This window comes from Oryx dammah, unplaced genomic scaffold, assembly GCF_014754425.2.
Source record: "Oryx dammah isolate SB20612 unplaced genomic scaffold, SCBI_Odam_1.1 HiC_scaffold_25, whole genome shotgun sequence".
In the NCBI taxonomy this organism is placed as follows: domain Eukaryota; kingdom Metazoa; phylum Chordata; class Mammalia; order Artiodactyla; family Bovidae; genus Oryx; species Oryx dammah.
The window spans coordinates 29,840,107-29,856,601 of record NW_024070209.1 but is presented as its reverse complement, the minus strand read 5'-3'; the positions used below and the strand labels follow the sequence as shown (position 1 = coordinate 29,856,601).

The following is a 16,495-nucleotide window of genomic DNA, read 5'->3' as shown; positions in this document are numbered from 1 at the left end:
TTGATCCCTGGGTCTGGAAGATCTCCTGGAGAAGGGAATGGCTACCCACTCCAATATTCTTGCCTGGAGTCTCGCCTGGAGAATTCTATGGACTGAGGAATACACAACCTTGGTTTGCTGCTGCTACTGCTGCTAAGTTGCTTCAGTCGTGTCCGACTCTGTGCGACTCCGTGCGACTTCATAGACGGCAGCCCACCAGGCTCCCCCGTCCCTGGGATTCTCCAGGCAAGAACACTGGAGTGGGTTGCCATTTCCTTCTCCAATGCATGAAAGTGAAAAGTGAAAGTGAAGTCGCTCAGTCGTGTCCGACTCTTAGCGACCCCATGAACTGCAGTCTACCAGGCTCCTCAGTCCATGGGATTTTCCAGGCAAGAGTACTGGAGTGGGGTGCCATTGCCGTTTAAACAAGGTAAATAGGCTTAAATAAGGCAATCAATTGTTTGTGGCACAAATTCAGTCAAAGCTCTCTTTCACCCCAGACCCCAGAAGAGTGGGCAGATAAATGGCCAGTTGAGGCCAGTGACCCCATTGTTCTGGGCTTCCCCTTCTGCTTCCCAGCGCTGGCCAACACCGAGACTGGAGGAGCAGGGATCTGCCTGGGCCTCCCTCAGTCAGGCTAAAGATTGGAAGTGGAAGCCAGGCTGGCCAGGTCCAGTTTCGGCAGCCCCCATACACAGCATAGGATACCTCAGGGCGACTAGGAGATGGGAATCTGTGTTTTCTAACAGCTCTACGTTTCAAAGCAAGTTTACTCTCGACTGAGACAAACGCGGATGTGGCGGTTCCTTGCATTCAAAACAAAACAAAAGAAAAGAAAACAAAGAGAACCCCCGCCGTCAACCCCCGGAAGCCCCGCAGACCTTTTCCCAGGCAAAATGTGCCGCGAAAGAGGTGGGGCGCCTTTTGTGGCTGCTGCCCGCACTTGGAGCCTAGGAGCACGTCTAAACAACAACAACAAGCGCATCCCTCTCGGCTCTCAAGTCTTAAGTCTCACGCCGCAAAGCACCGGGGCCCCAGGGACGGGGCGGGCCGGGTCCCAGCCTCTCTCCCAGCGGGTCCCGGGCCAGGCTGAGCGCGCCCCGCCCGGGAAAGCACCCGCTCCCCCTGCCGGAATCCCGGGAATGTCGCCGGTACGGGAAGCATCTGGACGGTCCTCTAGGCAGAGGGAGGGGGTCAAACCTGGAATTTCTCGGGTGCTTTTTGCATAAATTCCCCTCGAGCTTTTCAAGTCCTGTAAAGTTGAAACCTATGAGAGTAAGAAGGTAGCCGCCCTACTTCCCCGGGCATACTTTCTCGCGGCAAAGACTCCCAATCCCCGCTCTGCGAGCACCCAAACGCCCCTTTCCCTGGCTCGAAGGATCCCTTCTTTGTGTCTGAGGGAGGAAGCCCTTCCCCGCCTGGAAACTCACAGGGCCGGCCTGGGCAGGTGTTTCCAGCTGGATTGTCGCCATCTTGTGGCAGGATTGGGTGGCCACTGTGGCCCATCGGCCAGACCAGCCTGCCTGTAACTTTTTTAGGTCTCAAAAGTACTGTTCCTTCTTTCCCGCCACCACCTAGGAATGGAAAACTTTAAATCCGTGGACAAGGAGTTGAACTCTGAGGCGCCGGTCCCCTCCTCGCTCACCTGCGTGCACGATGTCTTTCTAAAGGCATTCAAGTGTTGGCTGGAGAGACCAGCTTTCCTAAGGGCTCTGCCTCCGGAGGCGCCAAAACCAACCTGAAGGAGATGCCAGTCCCCCACCAATTTCCCATGATACAAACTAATGATTAGCAAGACAGAGTCCTGTTCCTACTGGTTAGTAATGTCATTACGCTTGATGAGTATTGTTAAAGGACCCCTGTTATTAAAGACTCCCTGTTATTATTATTCAGCATTTGTATTCTGTTTTTTTTTTTTTTTTTTTTCAAAACACTCAGGTTATTATCTCCTTGGGTTTTCCAAACACTCCAGAGAGGCAGGCAGGTGACAACTTCATTTTATAAAATAAGGAAACTGAGGCACTGTAATTAGTGGCAAGTTCATGGATTGATGAGTCAACAGTAGTAATTTCTTCCTAGATGATTACTGTCTTACTCCAAAGTGTCATAGATGCCAGTAGATGGTAGATACCCTAACCTGGAAAACTAGTTACTCTCACCCATTTTTATGACCTATTGTAATCACATTAGAAACCCATCCCAGAAGTTTTAAAACTTACTAGTCGTATGCTCATTGCACTGAGCATATGGATGTTGTTAATTGCATTTATTTTATTTTTACAAGGCAAACACAACTCATTTTTTTAAAAAAAGCAAGAGTGTTACAATGAGTAAACCAGATGTATCTTGATCTGGGAATAAACTGGTTTTCAAGACACTCGTTCATTATGAAAATACCCTATTCATTAGATATTAGCAAGCATAAAAAAAGACCAATAAAAAATTGACCATCTTATTTTAAACTTTGTTATCTACTCAGAGACATGAAGAGCTGTTTTCTGCTTTCAGACTTTACTTCTTCTTTTCAAAAAAGTCTTCAGTCTTATTTGTCGGTGCACTCATATTACCAGAGGGCCTTAAGTTTCTTCAATAACTTTTTTTCTTTCCAAAAGAGACAACAAAAGAAATTACTTTGCTCTGCTCATAGAAAGCAGCCATATAATACGGTCTCCTTCCCCTCTTTTTATTCCCCCTCCCTCACCAAAGAAATGGATTCTGTTATTCTGGAAGTCTCCAGTGGGAAGCCCTGGTTGGGTTTGAATTTGGAGCTGAGTCAGTGAGGAGACACAGGAGGGTTTGAGAGGCATGTCCTCTCCCCAGCTGTTGAGTTAGCCTAACCCCCGTAGAGCTATAAAGTTGAAGAAGTTTGTCCTTGGAGCTCTCCCAAACAACCTTTAGTGCTCTCTTTTTACCCAGTTCTCACCCAAAATAACACATTTCTAAATGTACATGTTTAAAGAAGTTAAGGAAGCTGTTTGCTGGTCTGGGGAAAATCAGGCTAGACTTCTCAACTAACCTTCCATTCATTCAACTCATTCATTCACTCAGAAGGGATGTATTTATAAATTGTATTAATAAATACTCTTGATGGGCCTATGATAAGCAAAGCACTTTAAATTCACTTTTCCTGTGCAGCAAACCTTTGAGACAGATTCTCATTATCCCCACTCTACAGGTGAGGAAATGAAAGTTTAAAAAAAAGCTCAAATAACCTGCTCACAGTCACACAGGTAGAGGTAGAACTGAGATAGGACTGACTATAAGGTCACATCTTCTGTGCACTCAGAAATATGAAGCTGCCTTCACCATCTGAATTCCTGCGAGTAGGAAAACAAGACTTGGGAGGGTGATAGGTAAATAGGAAATGAGTTGAAAAACAATAGAGTGACAAAATATTCCCTGTCGGTGGGGAAAGGGTCCTGTGCACACACCTGACGTTTACTGTGTCGACAGAGTGGACTCCTGCAGGCCGGCAGCCTCATCCTCCTGTCTCTGTCTTAGGCCAGCTCGACAAGGTGGGATAGGATGCCAAATCAAGAGAGAAGTATGCATGTGAAATTGCTTCAGTCGTGTCCAGCTCTTTGCAACGCTATGGACCGTAGCCCACCAGTCTCATCTGTCCATGGGAGTCTCCAGGCAGAATACTGGAGTGGATTGCCATGCCCTCCTCCAGGGGATCTTCCGGAGCCAGGGGTCGAATCTGAGTCTCTTGTCTCTTGCATTGGCAGGCGGGTTCTTTACCACTAGTACCATCTGGGAAGCATATGACTCCCCCAAACTCTTTCTGACTCTTTCAACTTCCAGCCAATAGGGAAAAAGGGTTCTCCAAGGAAAGCCCAGCCTTCATCATATACAAAGAGGGTCCAAAGCCCTAGACAATCCTAGTTGAAAAAAATATGTAGGTCCTTATTAGTGTGGTAAGTGGGAATTTTTCCAGGCAGTACAGTATACACTGAATAATAAAAGGGCAACATAACAATGGGGGCTGTGACTTCCACTCAATTGTGAGATTTAAGAAATTGATAGGAAATTAACAGGCAATAAGCAGCATTATTTGAGAGTACTACTCTGGAGTCAGGCTGCCTGAATTGATAATCCCAGCACCATCACTTATTAGCTGTATGAACTTGGGCAAGAAATTTGGCCTATCTGTGCCTCCCTTTCTTCATCTGTAAAATGGGAGTAATTATAGTTACCTGCCTCATAAGCTGATGTGAAGATTGTATGAGTTAATGTATGTGCTTAGAGTAGTGTCTGGTCCATGGTTTAACACAATGCAAATATTAGTATTTACTATCATTATAATAAAAAGAAACTTTTCAATCAAATTTATCTGGGCTCCTATCACTGCTAGGTGGTCCGGGATAAGTTATTCAACCTCCTTGAGCTTCAGCATCCTCATCTATAAGATAGAGTGATAACACCTATGCAAACAGGGGCATTGTGAGGAGTGAAATAATGTGCATGAAAATATTCACCACAGTATTGGTATTAATAGTATATAGCATTAACAGTAGCTCAGTAAATTCTAATTTCCTTTCTTTCCTTAACATTAATGAATTTTTTGGAGTGTGTTTAGTGGCAGCAAAAGAATACTAAAATTGAAAATATGTGTAACCTATAATATATTTTATAATTAAACTATGTAAATTAAAGTATCTTTTATATTAAAAAGAGAACTCTGTGGCTTGTAGGGATGTCATAGCACCCAGACATAAAGTGGCAGCCAAGCAGGCCTGTTCCTCAGGAAAATCGTGGGGCATGTCAACAGCAGGTCCACCCCCAGCTTTCTGGTCAATGTCTTGCTGTGGTTCAACCTTGCCTTCCTCTTCAGATTGTCTGAAGACAGGGTCTTTGGGAGGAGCGGGGCATGGGATAGGAAAGGAACTTGAAACGACTCACCCAGGGGTCCCGGTTCTCACAATTGCTTCAGCCCTTTCCTTTTTCCTTGAAGTCAAGGTCTGAAGTCTGAGGGACTGCATCAGGGCTGAGTGGAAGGAGAGGCTCAACATGGGCTTCCGGCACTCTGAGACACCCTGGACCAGACGGGGGTCCAGAGCATCCTTGCTCCTTGCTCCTCAAAGGGCAGCATCAACAACATCCAGGGTCTTGTTAGAAATGCAGAATCTTGGCTTCCACTCTAGACCTACAGAATCAGAGTATGTGTTTTAACAAGATTCCTGGGAGATTTGGATGCATATCAAAGTTTGGGAAGCCTTGAGTTAGAACCCACGAACCTGTGTGGTCTGAATGGATGTGGGATTGGGACGTCTGCTTTAAAGTGTGTGTCTCCTCTTCATTTGCTTTTCCCTTGAACCTACACTGTGTGCCTTATACAGACAAGGCAGTGTCTTGCTATGGGTAGGGTGACCACTTTAATTGATCAGAACTCTCAAGAAGCACAAAACTGGGCGCTGGCCCAGATGACAACTGAAAACTCACTTCGTTTTTCAAATAGGGTTGTGAGAACAACAGTCAGGCAGGCAGGATCTGTGGAGCACCTATTTGCGCCAGGTGCCTAATGTATGCAAGCCCTATGGGTGACACAAAGAAATACCATAGTATTTACTGATCTGGGAGTCTTCAGGACCTCTGGGCTCTGGTCCAAACCTCATTTTTAAGTTGCTGGGCAATTCTCTTCACCCCTCAAACATCTTCCTTTCCTATCTGAAAAACGTGTGGGTCAGATGAAAGGATACTAAATTCCCATCCAAATCTAAAGCGATCTGATTCAAATAGCCCTGGCCTCAAAACCTTAGTCTAATTGAATAGACAAAATGATTTTAAATGATTACACATGAAACAGAGGGCAACTCAGGACAGGATGTGATTAAGGGCTGAGTTGCTCAGAACTGGCAGCGTAGCGATCAGGGACTCCTGGAAGCCGTGTGTAAAGGGCAGTGTTTGGAACCTTTCCAAACTCCTCCCCTCGCTCCCAGAGCCAAGAGTGAGGGGGGCGGGATGGACTTCCACAAGAAGCCACTAGGTGGCGCTGTCATGATATGAAATCCATGACTGGTAGGGCCGCTTCGAGGGAAAACCTTTGCTGCCCCTCTGGCTAAAAGAACAATGTGTGCGTGTGTGCCTGAGCGTATTCGTGCGTGTGTTTGCGCGGGCGCTCAATTGTGTTCGGCTCTTAGCGATCCCACGGTCTGTAGCCCACCGTGCTCCTCTGTCTGTGGGATTTTTCCACAAGAATACTGGAGTGAGTTGCCATTTTTTCCTCCAGGTGGATCTTCCTGACCCAGGGATTGAACCTGCGTCTCCCCTGTCTCCTCCATTGGCAGGCAAATTCTTTAACTCTGAGCCACCTGGGAATCACTAAAGGAACGATACTGGTTTCCAGACCTTAGAAACACAGGTTTCTAAGAGTGCTGTGGACCTCAGAGTGCAGGGTCGTCTTGTGTCTAAGCAGGAGTCAATGCATTCATTCTGCCCTGCTCAGATGACATGAATTCCCCTTCTCAAACTGGGTCTCTGCTCCCACTTCCTGATCTTACTTCTCACTTGCCCTACAGATAGCAGGGAATTTGAGCCTAACTCTGAAGCCCTCCTTCCACACACCCACCTGCAGCAGAGCTTGGTTCTCCCATGGACAAGGACAGGCTCCAGTCTGGTCACTTTGTCCTGAGGTGAGCACTGTCCGCCCCAGAGCCACCAGCACTCCTTGACATTCTCTCCATTTCATTACCCTGCAAAGGCAAGGGGTGGGGGGAGGACACAGCATCTATAAAGGTTCTTCTATGCGCCAGGCTCTAGGCTAGGTGCTTTGCATGTATTGCTTGGGAGTCTACTTCCTCTGCCCTGGTTCCCATTCCCCACTCCCACTCTGCCCTTGAAAAACAGCACAAACTGAAACTTGTGAACTCTCCTAGGGAAATAACAAGCAATTACCCTGAGGTATAGGTGAAAGTGAGCAAAACTTGCAGCTCCCACACCTTGGTCATTTTCATTTCTGTTTCTTGACAACCATGTGACCGTGTGACTTCATTTAACCTTTCTGAGCCTCAATTTCCACATCTGTAAAATAAAGTAGGGGTTATATAGGAACTAATTTTTTATTTTAACGTTTCTTACTGTATTAACTTTTCTTGAGGTGTAATTGACATCCTACAAAGTGGACATCAGTGTACAGCCCGTTGAATTTTCAGGCCAACATCCAACACCCAGACTGAGAACCAGATACAGCCAGTATCCTAGAGCCCTCCTCCCTCCTCCAGTGCCTTACCTCCCCTACTCCCACCAGGGTGCACACCAGCCCCACTTGTAAGAGAGCAAGTTAGTTTTTTCCTATTTTTATATTACACTTGGAGAAGGCAATGGCAACCCACTCTAGTACCCTTGCCTGGAAATCCCATGGATGGAGGAGCCTGGTAGGCTGCAGTCCATGGGGTCGTGAAGAGTCGGACATGACTGAGCGACTTCACTTTCACTTTTCACTGTCATGCATTGGAGAAGGAAATGGCAACCCGCTCCAGTGATCTTGCCTGGAGAATCCCAGGGTCAGAGGAGCCTAATGGGCTGCCGTCTATGGGGTCGCACAGAGTCGGACACGACTGAAGCGACTTAGCAGCAGCAGCAGCATATTACACTTAAAATAAATGAAATCATATCATATGTACTCTTTTGTATCTAGCTTCTCTCATTAAACATCATGTTTCACAGTAGCAACAATAGTTTGTTTATTCTATTTACTGTAAGGAATTCCACTGTGTGACTATACAACAGTTTATACATTCTACAATTGTTGGCCATTTGGGGGCAAGTATTATAAACAGTACTTCTCTGAACTTCCTAGTAGCTATTTTTTTCCCAATATTTTTTACTGTGGTAAAATACGTAAAAAATTTACCACCTTAACCATTTCTCAAAATTAAGATGTAATTGATATATAGCATTATATTAGTTTCAGATGGACAATGTAATGATCCAATATTTGTATTTATTGCAAAATGATTACCACAGTAAGTCTAATTAACACCCATCATCTTGACCATATAGCATGTAGTTCAGTAGTTAATAAATACATAATTTTGTGCAACCATCACTACCATCCATCTCCATAGCTTTTTTCATCGTATAATACTGAAATTCTATACTATGAATTCTCCATTCCCCTTCCAGCCCCTAGCAGCCATCATTCTATTTTATGCCCCTGGGTGATTTTGATTCCTCTAAGTACTTCATGTAAGTGGTCTAGCATATATTACTATCTTTTGGTGAATGTTGATACTCATTTCTATTTGACACAAGACTCTGACTTCCAATATTTCCCTCTTTGTGCTGCTTTCAAGTAAATTTGAATTTGCACATGTTAAGGCATCTGTGTCTTGATGACAAGCACACCGCTTTCCTGGTAGGCTGGCTGTGAAGGAATTTGAGAAGATCGGGGCTGACAGAATTTGCTAGCTCCTAAATTTGCTTCCTTTAACAGGTGTGTAGCTACCTCTCGGTCCTGCGCAACCTCTATAGCTCATTTCATGTATTTTTATTGTTTCCAAAATTAGGTTGTCAGGTCATTGAACAAAAAGGACTTCATCTTTCTCTTGTATTATATCTCCCACAAAGCTGACCAGAAATTGGGAACAAAGTAGATGGATGTTCAATTGATTGTTTTTATATTAAGCCCATTAGGTTGGCCCTGGAGAAGGCAGTGGCACCCCACTCCAGTGTTCTTGCCTGGAAAATCCCATGGATGGAGGAGCCTGGTGGGCTGCAGTCCATGGGATCACTAAGAGTCGGACACAATTGAGCAACTTCACTTTCACTTTTCACAGTCATGCATTGGAGAAGGAAATGGCAACCCACTCCAGTGTTCTTGCCTGGAGAATCCCAGGGACGGGCGAGCCTGGTGGGCTGCAGTCTATGGGGTCACACAGAGTCAGACAGGACTGAAGCGACTTTGCAGCAGCAGCAGCAGGTTGGCCCACAGTAGATTAGATTAAACTAGACCAGCCAGTGGAGGAAGAAATGCCACCATAGGAGTCCAAATTATTCTGGAGTAGGAAAGGGCACTGAAAAAGAGCAAAAGTCTCTTTTCTCTAATTCTCATCAAAAGATGCACTTGTGTTTGATTGGCTCTGATTTGGTCCCATGCAGTGTCTGAAAAAATTAGTCCAATCAGGGTCTTGCAATACATATATGTCTGTTTTTAAAAACTATATGCATATATGCATTTCATTAACTTTTGAGATCATGAAACAAAGAAAAGCACATATAACATGTAGATGCAGCATCCTGAATGACTAGTGTACAATTATGTAATCACTATGCAGACCCAGAGGGAAAACATGGCTGGCATCCCCAAAGCCCTTATGCCATGTGTCTCTTCCTGATCACAACCCCCTCCCTCCTTCCCTCCAGAGACAACTATTATCCTGACTTTTACAGTAATCATTTCCTTGTCTTTTAGTTCTGACAAATAAGCATCTTTTAAACATACAGTTTTGACTGTTTTGAATTTTATAGAAATACCATGTGTGTTCCTATACACATTTCCTGATATTTATGTTTATACATTTCTCTAGCATATACATTTACAAATGAAATGACTGGTTCATAATATTTGCATATCTTCAGCTTTACTGTACTCTACCAAAGTGTTTTTTATTTAAATTCTAACAATTTACTCTCCCATAAGCAATAGAAAAAAGTTCCCATTACTTCACATCCTTGCAAGTACTTTGTATGGTCAGGCCTCTTAATTTTTGTTGATGCCTCTGTGGTAGATTTTCATTGTGGTTTTAATTTGTATCTCCTTCTATATCAATGTGATGGCTGCTTTTTAACATATTTATTAACTATGTGTTCTTCCACTTTTGAGAGGTGCCAAAGTCCTTTCTTCTTTTTATTGTCCATTTACTATTGATCTTTTGAACTGTGGTGTTGGAGAAGACTCTTGAGAGTCCCTTGGACTGCAAGGAGATCCAACCAGTCCATTCTGAAGGAGATCAACCCTGGGATTTCTTTGCAAGGAATGATGCTGAAGCTGAAACTCCAGTACTTTGGCCACTTCATGAGAAGAGTTGACTCACTGGAAAAGACTCTGATGCTGGGAGGGGTTGGGGGCAGGAGGAGAAGGGGATGACAAGAGGATAAAATGGCTGGATGGCATCACCGACTCGATGGACATGAGTTTGAGTGAACTTCTGGAGTTGGTGATGGACAGGGAGGCCTGATGGGCTGTGATTCATGGGGTCGCAAAGAGTCAGATACGACTGAGTGACTGAACTGACTGAACTGACTTATGTATTCTGGATCCAGGGCCTTTGTCAGCAGAACATGGTGGGAATATCTTCTCCTATTTTCTGAACTATGGTTTCTCTTTCTTTATAGTATCTTGCAGTAAACAGAAAGTTCCCCATTTAAATGTAGTCAAGGGACTCCTCAGGTGGTCCAGTGGACGAGACTCTGCACTTCCACAGCAGGGGGCACAGGTTCAGCCCCTAATCAGGGCAGCTGAGATCTCTGGATGCCGAGCGGTGTGGCCAAAACAGTGTGGTCACAAGTTTCAATCCTTTCTTCTATGACTGGCGCTTCTGTTTCATATTCAAGATATCTTATTTAAGATATTTTCAAGGTCATAAAGATATTTTTTGATATTATTATTGTTCAGTCACCAAGTTGTGTCCAACTCTTTGCAACCCCATGGACTGCAGCACTCCAGGCTTCCCTGTCCTTCACCATCTCCCAGAGCTTGCTCAAACTCAGGTCCATTGAGTCAGTGATGCCATCCAACCATCTCATCCTCTGTCATCCCCTTCTCCTCCTGCCTTCAATCTTTCACAGCCTTGGGGCCTTTTCTAATAATATTTGATATTTTATAATATTATTGTGTGTTATCTCCTACAATTTTATTGGTTTTCCTTTCATGTATTGGTGTAAAATCCACATGGAACTAGCTTTTGTGTATGGTGTGAGGTAGGGATCCAATTTAAAATGTTTCACCCAACTAGCCAGTGTTAAAAAGACTGTCCTATTACCAATATTCTGCATAGAACTCTTTTAAATAAATGACAAAATAATAAGTGTGTGGATTGGTGGCCAGCCTCTCTGTTTCTTCCAGTGGTCTGTCTATCTCCACACATATACCACACTGCCATATTTATTATAACTTTGTAATAAATTATTATATCAGAAAGAGCAGTTTTTCCCACCCAGGTCTTCGTCTTCAAGATTATATTGATGATTTTTGATCTTTTGTATTTTAACATAAATGTAGAATTCCCTTGGACAGCAAGAAGATCCAACCAGTCCACCCTAAAGGAAATCAGTCCTGAATATTCCTTGGAAGGACTGATACTGAAGCTGAAACTCCAATACTTTGGCCACCTGATGCGAAGAACTGACTCATTGGAAAAGACCCTGATGCTGGGAAAGATTGAAGGCAGGAGGAGAAGGGGATGACAGAGGATGAGATGGCTGGATGGCATCACCGACTCGATGGATGCGAGTCTGAGTGAACTCTGGGAGCTGGTGATGGACAGGGAGGCCTGGTGTGTTGCAGTCCACAGGGTTGCAAAGAGTCGGACACGACTGAGCAACTGAACTGAACTGAACTGAACTGAGAACTGGCTTATGAGTTTTCAAGAAAGGATAAAGATTTTTAAAGAGATTGTTATTAATTTCTAGCGTAATATCTTTGTAGTCAGAATAGTATTCCATATGATGACAGTCTTTCCATGTGTGTGGATATTTTCTTTATGGAAAAGTATAATACTGATCTTTGAAATAGTTCTCACGTGCTTGAAAAACATGTATTATACAGTTGTTGGTATAATATCCTGTATGTAGCCATTAAATAAATTTCTTGTTCAAATCTTTTTTATCCTTTACATATATTTGTTCTGTCAATAACTGAAAGAAGAGTTTTTAAAAGCTCCCTTAAATTTTGAACTTTCTTATTTCTCCTTGTGTAGGTCTGTGAAAGTGAAAGTCACTTAGTCATGTCCAGCTCTTTGTGACCCCATGGATTATACAGTCTATGGAATTCTCCAGGCCAAAATACTGGAGTGAGTAGCCTTTCCCTTCTCCAGGGGATCTGCCCAAGCCAGGGATTGAACCTAGGTCTCCCACATTGCAGGTGGGTTCTTTACCAGCTGAGCCACAAGTTCTATCAATAACTAAGAGAAGAGTGTTTAAAAGCTCCCTTAAATTGTAAATTTTTTTATTTCTCCTTGTGGTAGGTCTATGATTCAACTAAAGTTAGTTTTTGTGTGTGCTCTGTGTTAGGGGTTGAATCTATGGCTTCTTAATTTCAGTAAGTACTGACAGATTGCTTATCAGACTAACTCTACTCATTTCAATCATACCAGCAGCGTACAGAGTTCTTTTCTCCCCACATTCTCTTTAACATTTGATATTATCTACCCTTCTAGTTTTTGCTAAAGCAAGGGGTATCTTGTTTTAATGAAAATTTCTACAATTAATTGAGTTTGAGTCACCACTGATTTTTGTGATGCTATCCAATGATCCTTACTCCTTTTTTATCATGTAATTTTCTCTTGAAGCTTTTCTAATACCTTCTCTTTACCTATGGTACTGAAATTTCAAAATGATGCATTTTCTTCCACTTAAAGGGCTGTTAAGTATGGAAAACTATGTCCTTGGTTGTGGGATAATTTGTTTCCTTCTGTTGCCTCTGTTTTCTTTTTTTGAACTCTCATTCACAAATTAGACATTCCAGATTGACCCTCCATGTTTCTTTCATGTTCTTTACTTTTTTAGAGCTTACTTAGGTGGAGATACCAATGATCTTACATAACAAATCTCAGCTTCCTAAAACTTCAGCTGTTCTTTGCTGTTTTTATTTCATAACATGCCACCATAACTTTTTTAAAAGTATGAGATTTTCTTATCTCTCTAAGCATATTAATTGAACTTTATCTTAAAGCTGTGGTACATATACACAATGGAGTATTACTCAGCCGTTAAAAAGAATACATTTGAATCAGTTCTGATGAGATGGATGAAACTGGAGCCAATTATACAGAGTGAAGTAAGCCAGAAAGAAAAACACCAATACAGTATACTAACACATATATATGGAATTTAGAAAGATGGCAGTGATGACCCTGTATGCAGGACAGCAAAAAAGACACAGATGTGTATAACGGACTTTTGGACTCAGTGGGAGAGGGAGAGGGTGAGATGACTTGGGAGAATGGTATTGAAACATGTATAATATCATGTAAGAATCGAATTGCCAGTCTATGTCCGATGCAGGATATGGCACGCTTGGGGCTGGTACGCGGGGATGACCCAGAGAGATGCTGTGGGGAGGGGCGGTGGGAGGGGGGTTCAGGTTTGGGAATGCATGTACACCCGTGGTGGATTCATGTCAATGTATGGCAAAACCAATACAGAATTGTAAAGTAAAATAAAAAATAAATAAATTAAAAAAAAATTTCTTCTGTTTCCTGAATTTTTTTCAGGTAATTTTAAGACCTTTTGTGCAGCAACATGGATAGACCTAGAGAATATCAGACTGAATGTAGTAAGCCAGAGAAAGACAAATATTTTGTGATATTGCTTATATTTGGAATCTAAAAAATGATACATATGAACTTATTTACAAAACAGAAAGAGAATCACAGACATAGAAAACAAACTTATGGTTACCAAAGTGGAAGAGGAGTAAGTGGAGAAATAAATTAGGAGATTGGGATTAACAGTTGTGTCCAATTCTTTGTGACCCCATGGACTATACAGGCCGTGGAATTCTCCAGGCCAGAATACTGGAGTGGGTAGCCATTCAATTCTCCAGGCCAGAATACTGAAGTGAGTAGCCTATCCCTTCTCCAGTGGATCTTCCCAACCCAGGAATTGAACTGGGGTCTCCTGCATTGCAGACAGATTTTTTGCCAGCTGAGCTACCAGGGAAGCCATCATATATATACTACAATACAAAAATAGATTACCAACAAAGAGCTACTGTATGGCACAGGGAACTATACATTTTGTAATAACCTGTAAGGGAAAGGAATCACTGTGCTATATATCTGAAAAAGCATGATATTGTAAATCAACTATACTTCAATTTTTTAAAAAAAGTAATAAAAAGACCTTTCTTCTTGTTTTCCCTCTTTTTCATTTTAGAGACTTTCTTCAAATGTCAGATTATCCTTGATTATTTATTAATATTTATAATTTAAAAGTCATGAAATTATGAAAGCAACTGTATGTAGAAAACTTAATGACTGAGGGCTTCCAGTCCAGCATATGTATGAAGCTTGGAAGACACCACTCCATCCTAATAAATAAAAAGCTGAAAAAACTGAAAAATTACCAACTATTCTTAGATCCATAGAAGAAGTGAGATCACAGGGCAAACTACTACCCTCCAAATTGGAGACACCAACAGACCAACATTGAGAATCACAACTTAGCGGAGCAGAAACCCATAAGCAGCAGTCTCCACAGGAATCAGTGCTGAGTGGAGAAACCGGAGCTGTTATTGACAAATTGTTGGAGGCTCAGTGTAGACAAGTCTGAGAGATTAAAAATAAAAAGAATCCAGGGGGAGCCAGTCACTACAGAACCCCCATTCTTCTTTTACCTCCAGGTCCTCAAAGTGAATATTGGAGGAATAATTCCCTCATGCTTCCAGCAGGGAGGGGGAAAATGAACCATTCTTAAATATGCTAGAGCATTCTATTTTTCTTAAGTTCTTCTCTAAGGAAAAACTAGTTAACCAGAGGACAACATATTGGGTTTTATTAGAGTCTAACTGACCTGGAGGAAGGGAAATATGCAACTTCATTCTACCTAAGGGGTGGGAAGCACTGGAAAACACAGGCAAAGTACCACAACCCAGACAGAGACTCAGCCAACTACTGAGATCTAATTAAGAACTAAGAATAGTTTCACTCCCCCACATTTTCCCAGCTCATTATTCAAGCCTTATTTGCAACATTTCCACTTCCCCCACACTTTACCAACTCATTATTAAAGCCTTATTTGCAACAGTTTCTTTAACATTATTTCCAAGTATCAAAAAATTACAAAACATACTAAAAAGCAAAAAATAGTTGAAGAGACAGAGCAAGCATCAGAACCAGACTCAGATATGGCAGGGATGTTGGTATTATTAAGCTTGGCATTTAAAATAGCTGATTAATATGCTAAGGGACTAATGGATAAAATAGATAGTATGCCAGAACAAATGGGTAATGTAAGCAGAGAGATGGGAATCCTAAGAAAGCACCTAAAAGAAATTCTAGATACAAAAAATTATAACAGAAAAACTATTCAAGCTACTCCCTCAACTTGTTGAAAAATATCTACAAAAAATCTATAGCTAGCATCACATTTACTGGCAAAAAAAAACTGACAAGAAACTTTCCCACAAAGATCAGGAACAAATCAATGACATTCTCTCTCATCTACTCATTTTTCAACATCATTCTAGAAGTTCTGGCCAATGCAGTATGGCAAGAAAAGAAAGGAGAAGGAAAAAATAAAACTTTGTCTGCAGAGGACATGATCATCTATGTAGAAAATCTGAAAGAATCAACAAAAACATCTGGAACTAATAAGCAATTATAGCAAGATTTTAGGATGTAAGATTAATTTACAACAGTCAATAGCTTTCCTATGTACCAGCAATGAACAAGTGGAATTTAAAATGTATTGCCATTTATATTAACACATGAAAATGAAATATTTATGTGTAAAAGTAAAAAAATATAGGTAAGATCTATATGAGGAAAACTATAGAAACTTAATGAATGAAATCAAAGAAGAACTAAATAAATGGAGAAATATTCATGGGTAAGAAGACTCAATATTGTCGTGATTTCTTCCCAATTTGATCTATAGATTCAATGCAATCCCAATACAAACCCCAGAAAGTATGTTTAAAGTGGATAACCAACAAGGACCTACTGTATAGTACATGGAACTCTGTTCAGTGTTATGTGGCAGCCTGGATGGAATGGAAGTTTGGGAGAGAATGGATACAGGGATATGTATGACCGAGATCCTTTGCTGTTCACCTGAAACTATCACAACATTATTTGCTAATCACCTATCCCCCAATAAAAAGTTGAAAAAAACCCAGCAAGTTATTTTGTGGGTATTAACTAACACATTCTAAAGTCTATATGGAAAGACAAAAGACACAGAATAGTCAACATGATATTGAAGGAGAAAAACAAATTAGAAGACTTCCACAGCCCAACTTCAAGACTAAATATAAAGCTATAATAATCAAGACACTATGGTATTGGTGAAAAAATAGACAAGTTTCTCAATGAAACAGAATAAACAGTCCAGAAATAGACCCACACAAACATAGTCAACTGATCTTTGACAAAGAGCAAAGACAACACAATGGAGCAAAGATAGTCTCCTCATAAACAGGGTAGAAAAAAATGGAAATCCACATGGAGAAAAACGAACCTAGATGCACACTCTACACCATTCATAAAAACTGACTCAATATGAATCACAGACCTAAATGTAAAACATAAAACTATAAAACTCCTGGAAAATAGCATAGGAACAAATCTCAATG

The 16,495-nt window shown here is 41.8% G+C and overlaps 1 long non-coding RNA gene across 1 annotated transcript; it reads left to right on the top strand.

Moving 5' to 3' along the window:
• Positions 1-314: 314 nt before the first annotated feature.
• LOC120851754 lies at positions 315-1,869 on the top strand. The gene is made up of 2 exons (XR_005718407.1): positions 315-409; positions 1,558-1,869. It is a non-coding gene; the product is annotated as an uncharacterized LOC120851754 (long non-coding RNA).
• Positions 1,870-16,495: the final 14,626 nt, after the last annotated feature.